The sequence below is a fragment of the Momordica charantia genome (genome assembly GCF_013281855.1).
Source record: "Momordica charantia cultivar OHB3-1 chromosome 3 unlocalized genomic scaffold, Mcharantia_2.0 BLBB01000003.1, whole genome shotgun sequence".
NCBI lineage: Eukaryota > Viridiplantae > Streptophyta > Magnoliopsida > Cucurbitales > Cucurbitaceae > Momordica > Momordica charantia.
In genome coordinates this window covers 6,102,552-6,108,137 of record NW_028275161.1, presented here as the reverse complement: position 1 = coordinate 6,108,137, position 5,586 = coordinate 6,102,552, and positions in this window count along the sequence as shown.

Here is a 5,586-nt window from a genome sequence, read left to right as displayed (position 1 = left end):
AAAGTCAGATCGTACCTCGCCCAGTTCGAGACTTACGAGGTGAGTCAAGTTCCAAGATCAGAAAATTCCAACGCAGATGCCTTAGCCAAATTGGACATCAACATATGAGACCGACCTAGACAGGTCGGTCCCGGTCGAGATCCTGGACAATCCTTCAATCTTGGAGCCAGATTTGATGAAGCTCGATACTCCAGCACCCTCGTGGATGGATCCAATCGTGGAGTTCATCAAAGGGAATCCACTGCAAGATTCAAAGGAGCACAAGAAAATGGCGCGAAAGGCAGGTCGGTTCGTACTTCGAGATGGAGCATTGTATTGGCGTGGCTTCTCCCTGCCTCTGCTTAAGTGTGTAACTCCTGAAGAAGGCATGTATATCCTTAGGAAAATTCACGAAGGAGTGTGTGGAAAGCACTCTTGCGCCAGGTCGCTATCGGCCAAGGTGGTCCGACAAGGGTATTACTTGCCCACTGTTGATCAGGATGCCAAGCAGTTTGTGAAAGCTTGCGACAACTGCCAGCGCTTTGCAAACATTATACATCAGCCTCCCGAGCTGTTCACCCCTATCTCGGCCCCGTGGCCATTCGCACAATGGGGGGTTGACATCATAGGTCCATTCCCTCTAGGCAAAAGGCAAACAAAGTTCGCCGAGGTCGCTGTGGATTACTTCACCAAGTGGGCCGAGGCTGAGGCGCTCTCTCACATCATGGAGTCAAGAGTCACATCTTTCATATGGACAAACATTGTATGCCGTTTCGGTATACCAAACGCTATTGTGACGGACAATGGAAAGTAGTTCGACAATGCAAAGTTCAAGGACTTTTGTAGGAAGTTGGGCATAAGCCATCTCAGTTCGTCCCCTGTGCATCGGAAAGCAAACGGGCAGGTTGAAGCGATAAATAAAATTATAAAATGAGGGCTCAAGCTGAGATTGGACTCCAGAAAGGGGAGATGGGTCGAGGAGCTACCCGAAGTGTTATGGTTATATCGGACCACCCCAAGAGAATCAACTAGCGAAACCCCGTTCTCACTAGCCTTTGGCTCTGAAGCTGTTGTTCCAGTTGAGATCGGCATGGCGACCGACAGGGTAGAGCAGTACGAACCACTCAGAAACGAGGCTGAACTGCTCCTTAACCTCGACTTACTAGAAGAAACAAGGGAAATGGCTTAGCTACAATTAGCAGAGTATCAAAACAGAATGGTCAGACATTACAATGCCGAAATTCGACCTCGAAGCTTTCAAGTTGGACATTTGGTCCTCAGGAAGATTCAAAGTCATGTGGGCACCCTTGACCCAAGCTGGGAGGGACCATTCGAAGTCAAAGGCATAGTCCGACCGGGAACGTACATGCTACGCTGGCCGACCTGAAAGGAAACATGCTTGCACATCCGTGGAACGCAGAGCACCTAAAGCGATATTACCCTTGAAATGTCAAAATGGTCCTAAAATGGACTTGTAAAAATTTTCAAGGGGAGAAACTTTTAATAAACAGAGTTATTTAATTTCATGACTCTAAGTTCGATCAAAAACTAAATGGGGGCCACGGACTCCCATAAGACTCAAAACCGGCAAGGTAAAATGTAAAAATTGATTAAAATCAAACCTCAAAACCCACGGGTTCGAGGTGCGATGTCAAAATCAATTATGAACCAAAATTCAATCTTTTAAACGCTTAAGTTAAAGGCGTGATGTGGAAGGTTCAAGAAATTCAATCCTCCAAACCCACGGGTTCGAGGTGCGATGTGAATAGTAGTTATGGACTCAAAATTCAACCCTTTGAACATTTAAGTTAAAGGTGCGATGTAGAAAGTTCAGATTGTTTAATATTATCTTTTGGACTTCCGAGTTCGAGGAGAAATATCAAAGACCAGTAAAAGAAACTCTCAAATTCGAACCTTTTAAATAAGCATAAGTAAAGGGCGCGATGTGAAAAGAGTTCATTCCACTCTCAATCCTTTAAACCTACGAGTTAGAGGTGCGAGATGAGATTGTTCATATATGAGTTCAAATTTACAAAAGCAATTTCAAAAACTTAAAGAAATAGCGATAAAGGGACAGACGGAGCTCGATGTGCATAAGTGGAGAAATGAAGATTTCATTGATTAAAAGACAGAGCCAAGGCTTGTATACCTTGCAGCTCTGCCCAAAGACTTACAAAAAAAAAAAACAAAACAAACAAAATAGACAAGAAACCTCAAGTACTTCCGAGATGAGAGGACAGCTCGCCTTGGGAGCCCAGAAGGTTGACCTCCTAGGACCCGCTCTACTGCGAAGGGACCTCTTCCTGGGTAGTGCCGACCTCGACCTGCTCTTGACTAGGAGCATCTTCTTCCTCGAGATCGGAGTAGTCAGAGTCCAGTTCTTTGACGTACTTTTCCACCAAGAACTGGGGGCCCGGAGTGCTGTTAGGCCCAGAGACCCATTTTTCAGCATACTTCTTCTTCAGCTCGCTGAGGTCGATCTGAAGATAGGTCATGTTGGCAGTGATGCCCTTCATCAAGAACTTGAAGCCCGCATCACTGAAGTCCTTGGAAAACCCATCAAAGTCTGGGTGTTGCTTGAAGGCTTCTTCCAGAAGAGCTCCGTTGGCGAGGCGTTCTTTCTCCACCTTGAGCTCAGCAGTGAGACGCCCTATCACTGCATCCTTCGCCTCAAGGGCCTGGAGCATGTCGTCCTTCTCCTTTAGGAGTTGGAACTTCTCCTTCTCCAGCCCTTTAGTGATGGCATGGGCAGCTTGGAGGTGAGCCTCATGCCTCTCATCCTTTCTTCAGCAGCTCGGCCTTGGCCTCCACTTCGGCCCTCAAGATATCCACCTCGCTCCGGGCCTTCAGCAGCTCGCCTTTTATCGTGGTGGCAGCCTCGCAGAGGAGTTCTTCTTCTCCTTCGCTGCCAAAACCTCACTTCCATCCAACTCGGTCTTTATCATAACCGCCGAATGAATAAAAGCAATGAACGCCTGCGAAGACCAAGCACACGAGAGTTAGACCGAGCTATAAGTTGCAAAAATAAAAGCTGATTCAGAAGCTGAAGCAAGTCTTACCTCGGCGGTGTGGTCAATGGTCCTTTGTAGCACGGACCTAGGGTGACTTACAAACTTGGATGCCCTTCTAAGGCAACGGTCCAAGCACCCCGACCGAGATGCGGGACACCTGATCCTTTACCTCGGAGCTCGACGGTTCCATTCTGAACCGCATCTTCACGTCGAACGTACCTCACATCCGAGCTTCGGGATCGTCCACCAAGTCGGCATGGCTCGTGGGCAGGGGCCTACGAGGTCCGACCTCCGAGGAGGAGGTGGTCTTTTTCTTCTTCCATCTCCTCTTCAAAGGAGACTTTCCCCTCACCTCGTTCAGGGGAGATACGTCTAACGCCTCGAACTCATTCCTTGGGTGCTTTTCTCTGGAGTGCTCCCCAGCAGAGTCCAACTCGATCACCGGAGTTGGAACTTCAGAAGATGGTTCAGCCTTATCCTAAACCGCAGGTCGAGCCACAGTAAGGGCGTGAGCGTGGCCCTTGGACTTGCACTTCACGCTGCCAGTGAACCCGCACACCATTGCTGCAAGGCAGTTAAAGCACGATGTCAGAAATGGAAGTTGAAGTACAAATTTGAAGTAAGACCGAGCTCGACTTACCAAGTTTGGAGTTTGGCCATGATGCTTCAACCGAACGCACCAAGGGGTTGTAGTCTAACAACCCAGATTCCAGGAGCAGCTTGTCAGTCACCAAGGTTCCGATCTTCCGGCCCTTTGGGAAGTGATCCTTGTAATACTTGAGGGTGTCGAAGGAGGCTTGAGTGAGCTCGGGAATCGGTCTGATTGACACTGCACAAGACAGCGAAGAATTCAAGTTAGATATGAAAAAGTTAGAATAGAAAGGTTTAGAGATGCAAGAAGTAATCATAACGACCTCATACCTAGGTTCCCAAACCTAACAGGCACGTCAAAGAAGGGACGACCTGATTCGTTCTTTGCCAGCCACTCTCCAGAGGCAAAGAACCATTTCCCCACCCATCCTTTGATGGAGGTCGACCCTTTGACTATGCACCTTTCCTTGCGCACATATAATACCGACCTGGCTTCTTAGCTATTCTCTTGGCTTCGAAGCACCCAAGAAGCTGCTCAACATTTAGTAGCTCGGCCTCGTCCTCATCTCGAGCTCTAACCAAAAAAGGATGGCCGAAGCAAAAATGACACCCCATCCGTTGGGGGCCACTTGAGCAGGTGCCAGTCCAGTTCGGTTTAAGAACTCATGGGCAAAAGGATAAAGGGGAAGTCTGAGGCCGACCCAAACATTTTTAAATAAAGAGTGACCCATCCCTCTAAAGGATTGTCAGCTCTTTCCCCTTCCTCCGGAATCCTAAGGAGGATGTCATTTGGAATACTAAACCCCCTACGGAGAGGTCCGAGGTAATGTTCAGGCATCTTCGAAGGGTATTCCAAACCCAGGCCCGAGGTAGAAGTGTCACTATCTTCCCCATCGTCAGAAAACCTAAAATTTTCTATCTCTTCCAGCTCGGACTCTAACCTAAGAGCTAACTCCTCCCTAGAGTCACTTGGTTTGTGGGGCGAACTGCTTATAGTCCGACATGCACTACCTAAACTGTCACTACTGGAAGGGGAAGACATGAAAACTACCATATTAGAAAGCAAGAATAAAACAAGAATGACTGACCTACGGAAGGTTCGAGCTGGTTTCAGATCGAACTCCAGAAATTCAGGGAACGTAAGGTTTGACCTGAAGTCTCGGAACTATTTATAACTAATCAGAAAAACCTCTACGTCGTACACGTGTAAAGAACGAGCGGCCACGATCATCTCGAAATTCGTAACGACAGAATACTTGAGTACTCCGACAGCCTAGCAGATCGAAAAATCTTCCACAATGGTTGTATTATCTCTACGAATTAGAAGTCTCCATGTGTCCAAAGTTGAGTCGAAAGTTCTCTGCCAGATCAAGATCGGACCTGATAGGGAGGGGGCCAATGTTTGGGGGTAAACATACCTTGGACACGTGGAGGACGCTTATCGGTGTTCAAGGATTAAAATATACCAGGTCCACCTCGAACCTGTCGAGGAGGTCGGGTTCGCCCATTGACAAGGCTAAGTGTAACGCCCCGCGTTCTCTGACTCATTTATTTTAAGAGATGAATAGTGTCTTTGGATCTTTCCCTAAGTTGATAACTTTAATTCTTGGATCTTCTAACTTCGAAATACTAATTTTTGGCTGAATTAGAATTAAGTTTAATTTCATTGGATTAAGATAATTTAAGTTCTCGACCTGGGTAGGAGATTTTTTTTTAGTTAAATCTTAAATTCAGGGGTTTTAGGATTTTCCTTCATAAATTCTACTTTTCTTGGAATTATTATTTTTGGGTGTTAGAGTTTAAGTTAACTATTTTGTTTAGGGTTGTGGGTTTTATTTGATGTTTAAACTATAATTATTGGGCTTATTGTTTTGGGTCATTGTTTTGTTTAGTTGGGCCACCTTGAAGGATAAGGGTTTGGGCTTTTAGGTTTTAAAACAAGTTAAAGAAAAGGAAATTAAAACAAAACAAACCCTAGGTTTCCCTTCCCTTTCTTCTTCTTCTT